Here is a 16923-nt window from a genome sequence, read left to right on the forward strand (position 1 = left end):
AGATAATTTTGTGGTTTTGTGGTGAGTGCCTCCTTGTACACGTATCATCTAAGTAGTGACAACCTAACAGGCCCGGAAACCAAAAAAAAAAAAAAAAAAAACACTCTAGCAGAGGGGATAAAAGAAACTTCTAAGAGGTAAGCCACCTGGCTTAGGCCATACCAGCCAATGGGCATACAGGGAATCAATCTGATAGAAATGGTACCTTACACTTGCCAGATAGGCCCCCAGAGGCTCTTACAGGCACTCAACCCCCTTAAAAGCCACTACACAAATATTTCTGGGTACACAAATCCTGACTGCTCCAAGCCTGACAGCTTGGCACACCCCCACCAAGTGAGACCCATGCCTTCCCTATCAGAAAGGGTGGGGCCTTGCCCCAGCTAGAAAGCTTGTACCCTCAATCAAATATTAAAATAACCTTGGTAGGCAGCTCATCTATTTAAATAGTTTATGTCCATCATACACACATACACACATACACACACACGCACACTTTTTTTTTTTTAACACACCACACCCTGCATGTTATTCTCTGTCAGCCCCCAGTGCCTCTGACTTATCAGGACAGCTTTCAGTGATCAACAAGTTGTTCACAAACTCTCTCCAATGCACCTACGCTACCCCTCACTACCGGCCCCTGTGGACAGGTCCACACTGTCCACGTGCTTCTGTGGCATCTCAGCCTCACATTTACTACGCTGCCAGTTGCCATCCTTACCTAAATCTCAGATCTATTCCAGCTGAAATTCCAATCACAAAAGAACCATCTGTCTAGTGACTTGAATAAATTTGATTGCCAGTATGAAATTCACTCTGGAGTTCATCAGCAGAGACGCTCCTGCTCTGTTGGGGCTGTACTGAATCACAGCCGATGCGATGGCAGGGATGATATGGTAGGTCAGGAAAGTCATCAGCAAGCCAAGAAAACTCAAGGAAAAAAAATGCATTAACACCTTTTTTGAGGGGGAGGGTGGAGAGAGAAGAGGGAGAGAATATAAACAATGGATTAGAGGAAAAAGGCAACCAAGGTAAGTTAAGAAGTCAAGAAACAGGTAATGCCTTCTCTGTTTTATTTTAGTAGAGAAAGGAGAAACACATTAGGCGTTCATTTGATCTGATAAATTAATGAGCACAATTATAGCTGTGATTTATTAAGCAAGACACTGTGCTAAATGCTTTTATATACATCTCTTATAATCCTTGCAAAAACCTTGTGAAGACATATTAACTTTTCATTTTCTAAATGTGCAACTGAAACACAGGTTCTGTAACATGCCCAAGGTCACATTGCTCATAAATGGCAGAGCGAGGATTTGACCCAGTTCTATGACTCATGACACTATCATGTTATAATGCCAATGCACTATAGCCAATGGCTTAAAAGCATTTTCTATGTATGTATTTAAAAAAGACATATGTACATGTGCTAGTATGAAATGATCTCTAAGATACATTGTTAAGTGACAAAAGACAAGCCCAGTGAGGCCAGTTCCTAAGGTAATAGTATGTTACCATTTGTATGAAACCAAAAAGTAGGAGGCGGGGGGTAATATTTGTATTATATATAAAATATCACTGTAAAAACACTTAAGAAACTGGGAACAACGGTGACCTCAAGCAGAGGGATGAGGGGACCAAGGACCAGAGAAGCAGAGCATTTCCACTACATATACTTCAGTATTGGCAGTTTTTAACATTCTTCATGTAATTTATTCATAAAGAATAAGCGCTACATGGTAAAATACAACATGAATGTAAAAACTAAAATCCTGCCATTAAAAGATACTTTAAGCCTCCTTACTTACCAAAGCTAAATAAAGAGGCTTAAGAACAACAAGGGTACCCCTATTTTAATCAAGCATCCTACCCAGGTGTCTTTACCTGTACAGGGTACCTATTAACACTGCTCACATCTGAACATGGGCAAACGTGCTACCGTACACAGAAAGAAAAACCAATCCCTGTGAAAATGGAAGGAGGGACTGCAGGTAGGAAATTTTAGTGAGGTCGAGAAGAAAAACAGCCCCTGAAAAATAGGAAAGCAAGAGGGGTATAGGCAGGGGCAAGCCCACTGCCACTGGCCCGTGGGAACACAGCTCCAGAACAAAGACAAGCTAGAGAAATGAGAAGGAAGATCGAAGGCACAGGGGCAGCTAAAGCAAGGTTAGGAGAAGGAATTCTCACTCCCCAGTTAGTACAGAAAATGGAAACATGGAAACAAAATCAAAACACACACAGACTAATTTCATTTGCTCGTTGAGAATCAATATGCGTTCCTTTAATTGCTTTAAAATACTATTAGAAATTCCATAATTTTGTATTTATAATGTGATATTCAAAATTATTGACAATGCTTATTAAGCACCCCTGCCCCATTTTAAAAGGTTTCAATACCATTTGTTTAAGAAAACCAACTCCAGTTAACTTGAGCCGAAAAGGGATATACTGAAAACAAATAGACTTGAGGAAAAGCTGAATATCCAAACTTCAGGAAGGGCAAGAACCAGAACAGCTCTGAGGCTGCGGGGATTCTAAACAGTTCCATGAAAACAAGTGATGGCACGGCAGAGACATGGCCAGTGGGCGCCCTGCTGTGTGCCAGGCCCATTCTCAGAAAACAGCACATTTCTACAAGCCAGGTAGCACTGCAGTTCTCTCCTGCTACACGACAGCTTTCACATATAACACTCTTGTAATTTACATTTATAGTATAGTTAACATTAATTTTGATAAATTTGTAATTTACATAAAACATTTAAATTTAAAAATCACTCCTAATTTTCAGTTACAACCAATTACATGCTTCTAATTTTTTGTATGTAATACTATAAAAAAATTGAATTTATTGAATTGTTTCACTACTAGGAGAATTTGACACCAGAATCATAAAACAAAGATTAAACAGCACTAACCGGAAATCAATGGTACAAATGCAATTACCAATCCATCTTTCAAAGGAGTTTTTGTTCTTACAATGAACCTGTAATTTCAGATACAGCATGCCTTTTTCAAATAGGTGAACAAAATAAGGCCCAAAGCAATCATTTAAGTTCCCGCAGATAGAAAAAATTCTCAGGTCCCATTAAAGCAATCTCAGCCTAAGCCACTAACCTACTTCAATACCATATTCCTCCTAAAGTCCACTAGTACCACCACATTATGGTAAATAAGTACTTTCATAATTTTTTTAAAAAGTTATAAATGCTTGTTGTTTGAAACTTAGAACATCAGGAAAAAAATTTCTGTGACACAGAGAAAAGCACTTTAAGTTAGCTAGTCTATTACTTCAACCGTAACTCACTGGACATATTTATAAAACTGAGTAATTTCTTATCCAGTTCTGACTTAATATTACATACCCATTACTTTTCAAATCTGTTATACTTTTCTGCATTTTATGTCATTTCTTATTTCAAATGCAACCTAAGCACATTGTAGAAAATCACAAAATAGAAAAAAAAGAAAATACTTATCTCTCTCCTAAGAAACATGTTATCAAAATCTTGATGGGTTGCATTCCTGACTTTTTTCTTACATGTGTATGAATGACCCTATGTCAGGACTTCCCACATGGGCTCATGTCACACATAAACAGCAGCACAGAGCCAGGACCAAGAACAGGAGCTCTGGAACCAGCCAGGGTTGTATTCAAAGCCCAGTTCCACCACTTATTAAGTGGGTGACCCTGACTTCTCTGCATCTGTTTCCTCATCTATAAAATAGGGCTGTAAGAGGATATAGGTACTGCATAGAAAGGCCTAACACAGTGTTCAACACATAAGAAACACTCGATAAAGTCAAGCTAATATTATATTATACAAAGCATAATATATCATTTTTCACCAAATATATTCTAAACATCCTTCCATGTCAATTAGACCCACTTCTACAATGTCCTTTTTAATGCTGATGTAGTGTACTAGTTTTCCCACATGCTATATCGGCCACTAGAAAAGATGTCAGAAAAATTCAGGGCCTCATTATATTAGTCAGGGTCACCAGCTGTTGACTAATTGAACAGAGGACTCCAACTGACCCTACTTGTTCCCTAAAATGAGGGAATAAGCATCAGAGCAGAATAGGACTCATTTTTCCCTACTTGCTGACTTGGGAGAAGTCACAGGGCAAATGAGGTTTGGCTGTTTGTTTGTTTTTAATATTTTTGTTGCCAACAGTATCTATTTTATGATGAAACTCAGTTTATTTACACAAGAAAGAGCAACTATTGAAGCAAAGAAATCTTGGCCTTAAAAAAACAAACAAAAAACTTAAGCTGTATTTGCAACAAATAAAACACTGAATTATAAATTTTAAATTGCTACAAAGTCTCCATCTACATAGAAACATAGAGCTTACTAGTGGGACCTTCCATAGCTCAGTTGGTAGAGCGGAGGTAGTGGATGAGAAACGTATGACTTATGTCTTACAGTTTTGATTAAGAACAGCAAAGTAGAGACATAGACAGCCTTTATCTTTCCAACTATAACACTGTGATACTAGATTTAAGTAATTGCCAAAGGCCAGGAATTGTTTAAAAACAACCAGTCAACCATATCAGGCTGCCACAAAACTGCAAATGTGTACACTCTCGTTTGCCACTCGTTTTCATCCATTGTACTTCCTATCTTAACCATGTTCCTCCAGATGTACACTCTCCTTCAAATGCTCTTAAAAGTTTATCCCTATGCATTTAATGCAGCGAAAGTCCTCTGCTCCCACAGCTAAGAACTGGAATGTAAAGGAAGTCATTGTGGAATGTGTTGGCTAAACACAAAGGTGTTGGTGTTCAGTAGTTCTGTTTGGCAACAATCATATTATCATCCAGATACTGAATTCCTCACTCCTGTCGCTCAGTTTCTACCCAAGTCCTTCATCTTTTTGTTCCCATGTGCTAACCTGAATCGCCAGAATCTAAAACAGTCTGCCTACTTGTACCTGCTAAAATCCTGTTTAAGCTGATCTCCCGGATTCTGAACCTTCCATATGGCCTAATGGGCTCTTCAAGGTCACTTAACACTGCAACATAATTGTTGGTGTGCCTCTGCTCAATTAACAGTAAGTTCCTTTATGAAGGAAGGAACTGTTTATTTATCATTGTACTTTTACTGAGGGATACAGCACATTGCTCACTGAAAGTCCTCACTAAGCACTGAATGAATGAACTCTCAAACGAATCTGTCCACTGTACAATATTAGTGGAAACCGCCAATGCTCACTTTTCTCAAACCACAAGGCCCAATACATAAAGAGTAAATTTTAGGGACACATTGCAACCTATCACTTAGCAAGCACTTTGCTCTGTGCATTTCACTCCTTTCTTCTGGTTTCTTTAAGTACATCTTTTAGTGGTTCCTTCAGCAAGTCTGAGTGATCAACATTATCTTTATCTACAGTCGTTATTTCACTCTTACTTGTGTCTGTTACTTTATATGGAAACAGAATTCCAGGTTGGTGGTTGTTTCTCCCCCTTAGCACTTTGAAAACATTATTCAATCATCTTCTACAAACAAAATGTCTGCCAGTCTAGACATCAGTTTCTTGGGTTGTTTTTGTCTTTCCTTTTTTTTTTTTTTTTTTTTTTTTTGCCCTAGTATTTCACCTACAATGTCTGGGTATGAGTTTATTTTCATTCATCCTGCTTCGGGTTCATTGTGCTTTTTCAACCTAAGAACTCAGGTCTTGCGTTTATTATGGGAAATTCTCAGCCATTATAGCTTCAGATTGTTTCTTTTTTTTTTTTTTTTTGGAAGCCTACATAAGGTAATACTGGACTTTCTCCTACTAAAGCTCATAAGTCTTAGCCGCTCATTCCTACCATCTCCTTATTCCCCCATATCATATTCCAAGCAATTTTCACACATCCCCTTGAAGAGCAATAGCATTCTCTTCAATTATATCTACAGCTGTTTAGCCTGTCCATTGAGGTTACTTTTATTTATTGGCTATAATTTTCACTTATAGAAGCTACATTAGGGTCTTTTCCAAATCTGTGTTGTTTTTCTAACCTGCAATTTTCTTTCATTATGATCTTACCCTTTTTATCTCTAATAATTTTAACCCCTGTGTCCCAGGAGCATCTCCTGAAGTACCAATACTCCTATTTACATCAGCTCACGCTGCTTCATAGGGACTCATTTCCTGTGTGGCTAGCAACTTTTTATTGCAGTTCATCTTTAGCATGAGTTGTTTCTACTACAAGAGTCCTAGATTTTTCATTTGCTCTGCAGGATGGTTTTCCACTTATTTCTGAGGGCTCCATGGTTTCCATAGTTCTGGCCCAGATTTTATGGTAATATCTCAGCTTGAGGGTTAGCTGCATTGTAAGATGTTAAATTTTAACCCAGCCCCAATGTGAGGTACACAGGGTTTAGATGTTCTCTCTCTCTTTTTTTTTTTAATTCTTATTTATGCACAACCTCAGAATGACAGCAACTCTCTCTGCACTTTCTCATACTAGTGGGCAAGGTTCTTCTAGTCCTCTGTTCACAGCTGGGCCAGTCCTTCGAGGTTTTATGCAGGTGGACCTCACCTCTAACCGCCTCCCCTATGCAGACCTCAGACTGTGACTCCCGTTCCTTCATGAGACCCTCAGGATCAAGCCCTTGGGGCCTATATCCAGATCTGGAATCACCACAGGCCTTTACTCCCCACCTCACCCTGGCCTGGAATTCTCCTTTCACTCTGGCACCTGGATTTCCCGGCCTCTCTGGCTCAGGGATGCTTCTGTTAGTCCTCATCATACTTTGTGCAGCTTGTGTGTGTTTGCAGCAGAGAGAGGGTGGAAATCCTCTACCTCAGGTCTGGCAGCAATGTTACTAGAAGCCTCTAGTCATCACAAAATGAAACTGAAATGATCCCTTCAGAGAACTGTGATGATTACTTACATTTTGCCAGATGACAAGAGCCCACTTTTATTTTTTTCAGGCTTGAGAACAGTTTTCAAATTGGAAAAAATAAACATTTCTAAGGCATTTTGAGATCATTTTGTCACTATACACTTCAAATTCTTGTTTTCTTGCTTGAGAATTTCAGTAGTATGAGAACACACGTGTTGGCTCCATTTTCTCACTACCCATTCATTCTGTAATCAACTTTGGTCTACTTTATACTCCTACAACTCTAGTGGAATTATACTCAGCAAGAGAAGCATTTCCCACCTAAACAACAAATCCAGTGGCCTTTTCTTGGTCCAAATCTTACTCACCTCTCTGCAGCAAAACTGACCTTGATTGTTTTTCCACCCCAGCATCATCCCGGGTCAAATACTTGTTATTCCTATATTATCACAGCCACCCTCCAGTTTACTCCCATCACTCCACATTCCTCCCTCAGTGTATCCAATAAGCCACAGCCAGATTAACATTACTAGACTCTAGTCACACCAACTCTCCACCCTCCCGGCTGTGTCCTGCAGCGCTCATTAATACCTAGTACTACGGGAAAGGTGAAGGAGGCATGTCCTGTCCACAAACATGCAGATAACAACACTTACGGGATGCATGCTAAGTACTCAGTCATCCTAAACACCTTGCCTATAATTGTATCAAATGATCCTCACAATAGTTGTATGAAGTAGGTACAATTATATACCTACACTTCAGGGATGAGGAATAATGCTTTAGAAAAGTTAAACAGCCAGCCCAGGGAAGGACAGCTAGCAAGCGGCTGAGGCAGTTTTATTTTATGCCATGCCCATCCTCTTAAACAACATATGCTATACTGTCTCCATAAATATTAATACCAAACACCAGACCTCTCCTCTGACACAAAACTCATATCCAAACACCTTCTTAGAAGCTCCACGTGGCAGCTTTAATGGTAATCCATTTAATACATTAATACATTTAAAACCAAAAGCATGATCATACTGCCCAAATTGAGATGCTGCAGCTTCACTGAACGACCGCTCAACTAGTCAAAAACATGGACATCACCCTGGACATATTCCTTCTCACCCTCCACACATCCAATGACCAAATCTTGCCCATTTCTGTATCTTCCTTGCTCTCCCAACTCTGCCCAGTGCTCTCCCTCCCCAACACCACCACCCCAGTCCAAGCTTCCACTTTCTCTCACCGCAGCAGCTGGTACAGCCTAACTGGTCTACAGTCATTCATTCTGGTTTCTCCCACCCTGTTTTCAGTTTTGCAGTCAATATGCTTTATTCCCCCTCAAGGTTACGCTTTTAAAATACAAATCTGATCATTTCACAAATTTTGCAATCAGGACCAAAGCTTTAAGTCAATCTTTACTTAGGGTCTGAAGCAACAGGAATGCAAAGACTGGTGATAGCTGGTTTTCAGTCACAAGAAAAAAGCCAATTTGCAGTGAGAGTCAAGAATGGCACCCAACACAGGAACAGAAGCAAACTGAGAGAGGAAGACGAAGAAGACAGTGCCTGAGAGATTTCAAACACTTGGCTCTAGTTATTTCTAAGGTGGAGCTAAATCCTAAATTTGCCAAGTTTCAAGGTATTCTTCATTACACAGTAAATCTTTAGGATGTCTCCAATGAAATCCTTTTTTTCTTAAGTAATTCAGACTGAGTTTCTAGCTTGCAACCAAGAGTCTTAGCTAAGAAAGAAGAAAACTCCAGAAGAGCCCGGAAGACATACTTAGAAAAATGGGACATGCCTACAAGGTAAAAAGATAAGAAAATTCTACATAAAGTAAAAATACCTCTGGCCAGAAAATATATAAATATGTGCACTGTTTGTAAACTTATGTATCTCCTTTAAAAGGTGTTACACAAGATGTTGCAAGGTGAAAGCTATGCTTTCTTTAATGTTCTGCAAATCATCACAGCTCACTATAGAGCTAAATACTGAATAAAAACATTTTAAGTGAAAGCATGACTGTACAATAACATAAACTGTAAGGTGCATTCTTGGAAACCCATTCTCTCTCCCTGGAAACAATTCATGCACATGCTCATGTAAATAAAATGGCATTTTCCAGTAACACTTTACCGCCATTCTATTTCCTGGTTTTGATTTGCATTGTCAGGGGTATAAATTCACCTTGTTCATGGCTAACAATTCTATACATTGCATAAATATACTAAAAAGTAGTGTACAATGGAAGGAAAAAAAATCATCTATGGAAACTACAGATCATATTCTATAGAAACACTTTTTCTATTGCCATCTGGTGGCTCATGTATTAAATCAACACTGACGACAACCATTGTATAGAAGGCTTGGTCTACAAAATCAAAATCTATTTTTTTTTTTTTTGTATCATATCTAACACCTAGGGAGGAGGCAAGATAGAACTGACCTTCACTTTGAAAACAGGCCCCCTTTCGTGAGAAAACTACACACGCAAAACATAAATTAAGGGTCACACTAGAGAAGAGAACCCACAGTCTCCACCACCTCTGGAGATGATCATCCTTAGCTATGTATGATACGTTACACCTATGTAATATAAACTTTCAAATCCCTCCTTACCTCAAATCTAAATTTTTCCTAACTAGGCTACTTGGGTTGCTAAAATTCCCACCACCAATTATTCTTAGTAAAGGAAACTGCTGGCACTCTCAGAATAGCCACACTCCTCTTAGAGTCACAACAGCATTCTTTGGTTACCTCCCAAATTTTTTTCTTGGAAAGATCATTCATCTTTGTAAATTCAAGATTACATATTTGTGAGTTTCCTAACCTCTTATGATAAGGAATCATGTCTAGAATACAAAAGAGAGTTCTGAAAGGGAAAAAAGGTAACAAAACATTGCACCAAAGGCTAATGTTGTTTGTGTTATAATATGGGCCTGGGAGTCTAGCCCATTCTCTAAAGCTCACAACTCCAAAGGCTGGCCTTATCAGTTTAAAACACACACAAACACAGACAGTGAAAAGCCAAAAACACTGCAGAAACTATTGTCTCAGCCCATGTTCAACAAGCTCATCTCCAAATATCAGTAAATAGATGTAGCTGACTGACACCTGTTGTCAAGAAATTGGATTATTTAACTGATAGTGGCTCAAGAAATTGGGTTATTTAATTGATAGTGGCTATCTTTGCTAGACATTGTATATCAACAGGGTGCCAGCTAAGCCTGTTGAAATAATTCTTGTTAATTTTGAGGGCTTTTGATTTACTAAAAGTCCCTAATGAAGACAACTAACCTAATGTTAGGTTGAACACAAACTTCAACAGCAACCGTCTACTAATCTCTTATTACTGATGGTCACTGTCCAGTAAATACAAACATTCCCCTATCCATCCGTTTTATATCTCCTTAAATTTCTCACTGCATTAATTACCTCCAGTAGATTCCAATTAGTCTTGCCCTTTAGTCTTCCAGCTATTTAAATAAATAAGCATCTCGCTTTTTTTTCCCTCTAAGATTTTATTTATTTTAGAAACATCAATTGGTTGCCTCTCACATGCCCCCAGCTGGGGACCTGGCCCCCAACCCAGGCATGTGCCCCGACTGGGAATGGAACCAGCAACCTTTCAGTCTGCAGGCTGGGGCTCAGTCCATTGAGCCACACCAGCCAGGGCACATCTCACATTTTAGGGAAATTTATTTCCCCAAATTTCAGGCTTATACTGACAAATTATGGCACTAATTCATTTTAGAGAACTTAAAATTTTGAGCATGAACCATTTTCAGGCTAGAGCAAATGCATCATGTGTTAGATGGCAGCCCCTAAAGAGAAATATTATATTGCATCTTAGTTGCCTTTACACTGTATTAACTACCCTGGCAAAGGTAAAATGAGGGGAATTAAGTTCCAAGAGCTAAGACGTGGAGTTACAGAATCCCTGGAAAGGAGACACAATTATGGAGCCTGGTGAGGGACGGAAAGGATTTGACAACATGCAGAAGATCAGAGAATCAGAGAGGAACAATTTTGAAGATCTAGTCTAATCCCCAACTTTTACAGCTGAGAAAATACACTCAGAGAGGCTAACAGATTTGCTCATATTGCAAATTAGTTACAGAATGAAATAAAAATCAGGTCTACTGACACTTAGCACAATGCCTTTTCCACCCACTACATCTGTGTTTCTAAGAAATCTTTTAAAAACATTCTTATTCCTACAATACCCCCAGGAGACTAGGTAGGGGTAGAGGGTTGGGGGCTGGGGCTGGGGCTGGAGCTAGGCTAGGGCAACAAGTCTCTGGCTTTAAAGAGGCCTGACAGGAGGCAGACCACCTAAGTACTAGAACAGCAAGGGTTTCCTAAAGCAGCGCTTGCAGAACATTTTAGTTTTTGTATTTTGATATAGAAAGAATGATGTTAATCTAATGAAACCATATAGTTCTCCCGAATAGGTATTAGGTATAGGATCAGTAACTGGCAGTCAGGTATCTGTCAAACTATGGCAGACTTTTGCATTTCATGGATTCCTTGAATAAATAATTTCTTTGTGATACTACAAAAGAATGAGAGGAGTCCCACATTAACAGTCCCCGTTGACAAAATATATTCCTCCTTGGTATCAAAGGTACAAATGTTTATTATCTTTTTTTATTAAAAGACATAAATATAGGGGGAAACTTTTTAAGAAAAATGACATAGAAATACTCAAGTCAAATTAATGAGAATGAAAGAGACTACAAATTTAAAAATTCAGTTATATGAGGTAGAAATGTATCATCTCTTAATAGGAGTATTTAACCAGATAATAAGACATATCAATAACTTTACTTTTAAAAAAGATAAATCTACTTTAACTCCTCTTTTTGCTATGCCTTTCAACCTGATTTTCGTTCCCCATCCTCAGCTTTACTCAACTTTTGTGGATTTGGATTTAAAGGGTCTACTCTTACAACTACTGTTTTTCTTAAATTTAAGAAAATTTACCTAGTCGAAATCCAGTTTTGTGTTTTCACTCTGTCCCATTCTCCAGATTTAGTCAGCCAACATTATTGGTCTCTGACCTCTGGGACTCCCAGAGGAGGACCCCCAATCCATGTCTCACAACAAAAACCACAAAGACTCTTAGGATAGAAATAAAGACAACTGGCAGGTAGAGTTTAACTCAAGGTCTTCTTTGATTCCACTTAATTTCCTGTTTTCCAGAAGGACTTCGTTTTACTCCAACATTTGAGGGCACTGGAAACTTCCTGGCTAAGTATAATAATCCCAGCACGCAGCTTAACCTAACTATGGTTAGATTAAATGCATGCTAAAGCAAAATAACAAATCAAAAGTCTGCGTCTGAAAAACCCCAACCCCATTTTCAGCTAAAGGACTTCAATGTACGTATTGAAGTGCAGATAAAAGAATTTCCCAAGAATTCCTCAAAGAAATGGTTGGTACACTCCTAGTGGTCAATTCTGGGGTATTCAAATCTGCCACCAAACTGCCACAACCCGTACTCAGTTGTGATTTGACCATTATGTTATGGGGGGAGGGGAAGAAAGCCCTTTGGAAAGAAAAACACCAAAGTGGCAACAGTGATGTTATTATGGGAGAGGGTGGGTATACATAGAGGGAATTATACCTATTCCTCTTCTCTAGTTTCCTAATTATAGAACATAATTTTTATTTTTTACAACAGTAAATAAGGTAACTAACTGTAAACTTGCAGCCAAGCAACTGGACACAATGTGTAGAAAATACCAGCCGCAGCCTTCCCTTCACCCCTGCTCCTCCCGGGTAAAGGTAGAGGCCACAAGGGAGACAGCCCAGCCAGCGGCCATGGACGCAGACCGCAGACCAGCCAGGCTGCTTTCCACGGTGGCGCCATCATGACTAGTCCTGGGACCTTCAGCAAATCAGGCAACAGCTCAGTGCCTCAGTTTCTCACCGGTAAAAGGAATATATGCGCTCCCTACCTCCTGGGCTGCTGTGAAGAACGAGCGCGCCCCCCTGTAAAGCACCTGTGCTTGGCACACACCGCGGGCTGCGCGAAGGCCGGGCTGCGGCCGGGCGCCATCCGTCATCCGGGGAGCGGCCTCCCAAGGCGTGACCAGTACGGATCCGAGCCCTCCCTCCGCGCAGCCCTGCGAGTGAAGGCCCAGGAAGCGGGGAGTCTGGACGTGCAGTTCCCAGTGAGACTCCAGCTCTAACGCTGAGGGCGAAGGGGCCCAGGGGTACGAGGAGGCCCTTCCGGGAAACGGGGCGCCGGGGCCCAGAGGAGGCGCGGCTGCGGCCGGCGAGCACAGGGAGCCCCGCTCGGGCCGCAGCGCAGGGGGAGAGGCCTAACCCGCCGCGCCGCCGAGGCTGGGACCGCCCGGGAGACCGGCGGGCGAGAGTGACGGCGGGGACGCCGGGCCGACGGGAACGGCCGACGCGGGGACAGGACCGCGGGAAGAGGACCCAGGACGCGCCTGCCTGCGGGGCTTTTGGAGAGCGACCTTCGGCCTTCGCACCCCAGAGGCGCTGCAGGGTGGAGGGGGCTCCCTGGTTCGCGCGCGCACCTCGGCCCAACCGGAGCTCAGCAGAGTCAGCCGCCGCCACGAAGGAACGAGTGACTAAAAAGCGGAGTAAGTCTGAGAAACTTCAGTCTGAGATGGGATGCGTTTGAGAGACAACAGGTTCAAAGTCCATGGAAAAATCGTGAAAATTTGGGGCGGGCGAGGGTCTACAGTGAACCCCAGGGCGGAGACAAGGCTAGAACCAAAGCCGAACCACGTGACGTCGCTTAACGGGGCTGGCGCCACGGTTCTCAAACTTGCCCGGCGCGGAACCTCCGGCGCGTGTCCCGACCTCCTGACGGGCAGGTCCAACGTGAAGTCAGGGACACCCGACCCCGGGAACGAGAGCCAGGCCTCGGGGCTGTCCCCAGCTCCCTGGCGATGCCACGAGCAGCCGCGTTCAAGGCCGCGCGGCGGGCGAGGCCCCAGGACACGGGCGCGCCTGGCACGAGGAGAAGGCGCGGCCCGCGAGGCTCGCGGTTCCCGGGCTCCGGGTGCCCGGGATTCGCCGTGGGCGGGCGGGCCCGGGAGCTGCTCCGAGGGAGGAGCCGAGAACCGCGAGCCACCCCACGCAGCGACCGGAGAAGCGCGCCCGGCGTCTCTCGCGCGATGACCGCGCACGTCACGGGGCCGCCCGGCCGTCGACGTCCGGCCGGAGAGCGGCGACGCCGCGCACCTCACACCCGGGCCACGCGCGGCCCGGCCACCGCCGTGGGGAACAGGAGGACACTGCGCGCCGCCCCGCCTTTCAGAGTTGACGTCTTGGATCCTCGGGAGCCCGAGGAGCCAGAAAGCCACGCACAGCGATGCACGGAGTGGACACCACAGAACGTGTCTCCACGCGCGCTCGCGATACCGCGGGCGCCCGGAGTCGCTTTCTGAGGATCTGAACCTGCTGCTTCACACAGGCCAACGGCGGCCTCGCTCCCGCCTCAGCGCTGCAGCGAACGCCACGCGCTCCCACGCGCTCCCACGCGCGAACGTCGCGCTCGGCTGCAGGCCGCGCGCCCCCCGACCCGGGGGCGGCCCCCGGGCGGCGCCCGCGGAGGGACTGGGGGGCGGCGCTTCCGCGTGAGGCGCCGGGGCGCCCCGCCCGCCGCGCCCGGACGGCCGCCGGGGAGACGCACGCGCTGCTGTCGAAGGGCGGCGTCGCTCCTGTGACAGGAAAAGTGATGGCTCTGTTACACGTTGCGCAGAGCGCAGAGCGCGGACACCTGCCGATGAGTTTAAAACCTGCGACAGCCCGTTCGAAATGTCACACCGAAAGCTCTGTGCGCTTTATAAACCATTTAAATGTAAAACAGGAACCGCCGTTTTTACCGGCGCGAGGAGTAAGCTGCTCCTTCCTGACGAAGTCTGAGGGCTGCCGTCGCACCTTGTTTAACACGCCGGCATTAACATTCGGTTGTAAAACCGCGACACGTCCCAGAGCCTTCAAAGCGCAGCCGAGGAAAAGTTGGGCCCCGCGCCCCGGAAACCGCGCCCGGTCTCGCGTGGGTCGGGGCGCGGGGCTCGCTGCCCGGCGCAGGTCGCGCTTTCCTGTCGTTACTCGTTTTTCGGAAAAGTTCACCAACCCCGCTTCGGCCGGGAAGGTCCTCCCGGAGCCGGGCCCGCGGGCGGCCTCCGCCGCCACCGCACGACGGCCTCGCACGCGCTCCCGCCGCGGCCGCCGCGCCGGAGCCGCGCGGACGAGTGAGACGAGCATCTCGCAAGCGACGGAGAAGTTAAACGAGGCAGAAGCGGGCGCTGCGCCTTCAGGGAGGCGGGCGGGGCGCGGCGCGGCGCCCGGCGGGGCACCGACCGCGCGGGGCCGGCGGCGACCCGGGGGCGGCCCCCGGCCCCGGCCCCGCGCCGAGCGCTCGCCCCGCTCCGCTCACGAGGGCCGCGGCCCCGCCGCGCCCGGGACTCCCCGCGAAGGGGCGCCGCCGTCGCTCGCACCCCGCGCCCTCCCCGCCCCGCACACCTGCGCGAAGGGGGCGCTCCCGGCGCGGAGCGAGCCCGCGGCCCCAGGGGCCGGGTTTCGGGGCAGCGCCCGGTCCCCGCAGCTGCCGCCCTCCGCGGGGGGCCCCGGGCGCCGCCACGCGGGAGACACCCCGCGGGTCTGAGGCGAAGCCCGCGCGGCTCGCTGTGAGCGCGGCGACGCCGTGCGGGAGCCGGAACCAGCGCCAGCCCCGCGCCCACCGTGCGCGATCCGTGCGGCGCTCGGAGCGGCGGGCTCGGCTGCGGGGAGGGCGCCGACGGCGCCTCCGCCGAGCAGCGCTGCCCTGACCGGCGCGAGCGCCCCGGCCCCGCGCCCGGTCCTGGCGTCCGCCCCGCGCCCCTCGCCGCCCGCCCCGCGCCCCTCGCCGCCCGCCCCGCGCCCCGGCCCCCGCCTACCTTGCGCCAGCGCCCGGAGCAAGTGCAGCTGCAGCGCTAGGAGCGCCCACCATCCGCGCCGCCGGCCCGCGCTCAACTTTGTCGCCGGCCGCCCGCCGCGCTCCCCCGCGTCCTCGCCGGAGCTCTCGGGCGCCTCACTGGCTCCCCGGGGCCGCCGTCGCCGCCGCCGCCGCTGCTGCTCGGGGCCGGGCAGGGACCCCTGCGATCGCCCCGGGCCCGCCGCGCCGCCGCCCGCTGCCCGCTGCTCGCCCCGGGCCATGCTGAGGGGCCGCCGCCCCGGCCCCGGCCTCAGCCCCGCGAGCGGGACGGACGGGCGGGGGCCCCGGCCGAGCGCCCGCAGGGCGGCCAGGTGTGGAGAGCCGGCGCTGAGGGGCGCGGCGGGGGAGAAGTTGTCAGCAGGAGGATTCCTGTCACGCCGCCCTCAACGCCCGGGTGGCCGGAGCGCCCGGGCCGCGCAGCGTCTCGCAAAAGGGTCTGCGGGCTCTGAGGAGCCGCCGCTGCCGCCGCCCCCGCCCGGCGCTGAGGAGAAAGTGCGCCCGCCCGCGCCGCCCGCTAGCCCTCCACCGCCGCTTCTCATTCACAGCCCGACCGAAAGCCCCGCCCACCACGCCCGCCGCCACCCCGGATTGGCCGAGGGGCGGTGGCTCGCACGGCCGAGTCCCGCCCCCTCGCCCTCGCCAGTTTTCAAACTCGCCGCGCCCGCCCGCCTGGAATTTCGCGCCGGCCCCGGGGCTCTGCTCCGCTGCTTCCGCGCCGGCTGCGCCCCCTAGGGACGCGTGGAGAGCACTGCAGGCCACCGCCGTCACCGCGCGCGTCCCCGGGTGGCCCCCGCGGGGGGCGCGGGGAGGGGGGCGGTGTCGGCCTCGCCCCGCGCGTGCCGGCGCGCAGGTGGGCCGCCGCACGTGCGGCGGAGGGGCAGACCACGGGCTGGGGCAGGTGGGCGAGCCCTCCCCGCCGCGGGCTGCGTGTTCGGGTGCGTCCTCGCCAAGTGACCATGATCGCAAACGAGAAACCAGCCTGTTCCGTCCCGGTTTCAATTCCTGGCGACAAAAGGCTCCCCTGGGTTCAGACCCGGGGCCTGTGGAGAGGAGTGGACACCGGGTCTGCAGGGGCGTCCAAGGTCATGCGTGGCCGGAGGGGACCCCAGCGCTGGCCGCCTCCCGCCTG

The 16923-nt window shown here is 47.9% G+C and overlaps 1 protein-coding gene across 1 annotated transcript in view; it reads right to left on the reverse strand.

Annotated features, from left to right (window-relative positions):
• Positions 1 to 15788, reverse strand: part of SDK1 (sidekick cell adhesion molecule 1) — a 555116-nt gene extending 539328 nt beyond the window's left edge. Inside the window, exon 1 of the mRNA XM_054572434.1 lies at positions 15757 to 15788. The gene's annotated coding sequence lies outside the window, so the exon portion shown is untranslated. The remainder of the gene's footprint in view (positions 1 to 15756) is intronic.
• Between the last annotated feature and the right edge of the window lie 1135 nt (positions 15789 to 16923).

The sequence above is a fragment of the Pteronotus mesoamericanus genome, unplaced genomic scaffold (genome assembly GCF_021234165.1).
Source record: "Pteronotus mesoamericanus isolate MK-2021 breed Mesoamerican mustached bat unplaced genomic scaffold, CSHL_Meso_final contig_1, whole genome shotgun sequence".
In the NCBI taxonomy this organism is placed as follows: Eukaryota; Metazoa; Chordata; class Mammalia; order Chiroptera; family Mormoopidae; genus Pteronotus; species Pteronotus mesoamericanus.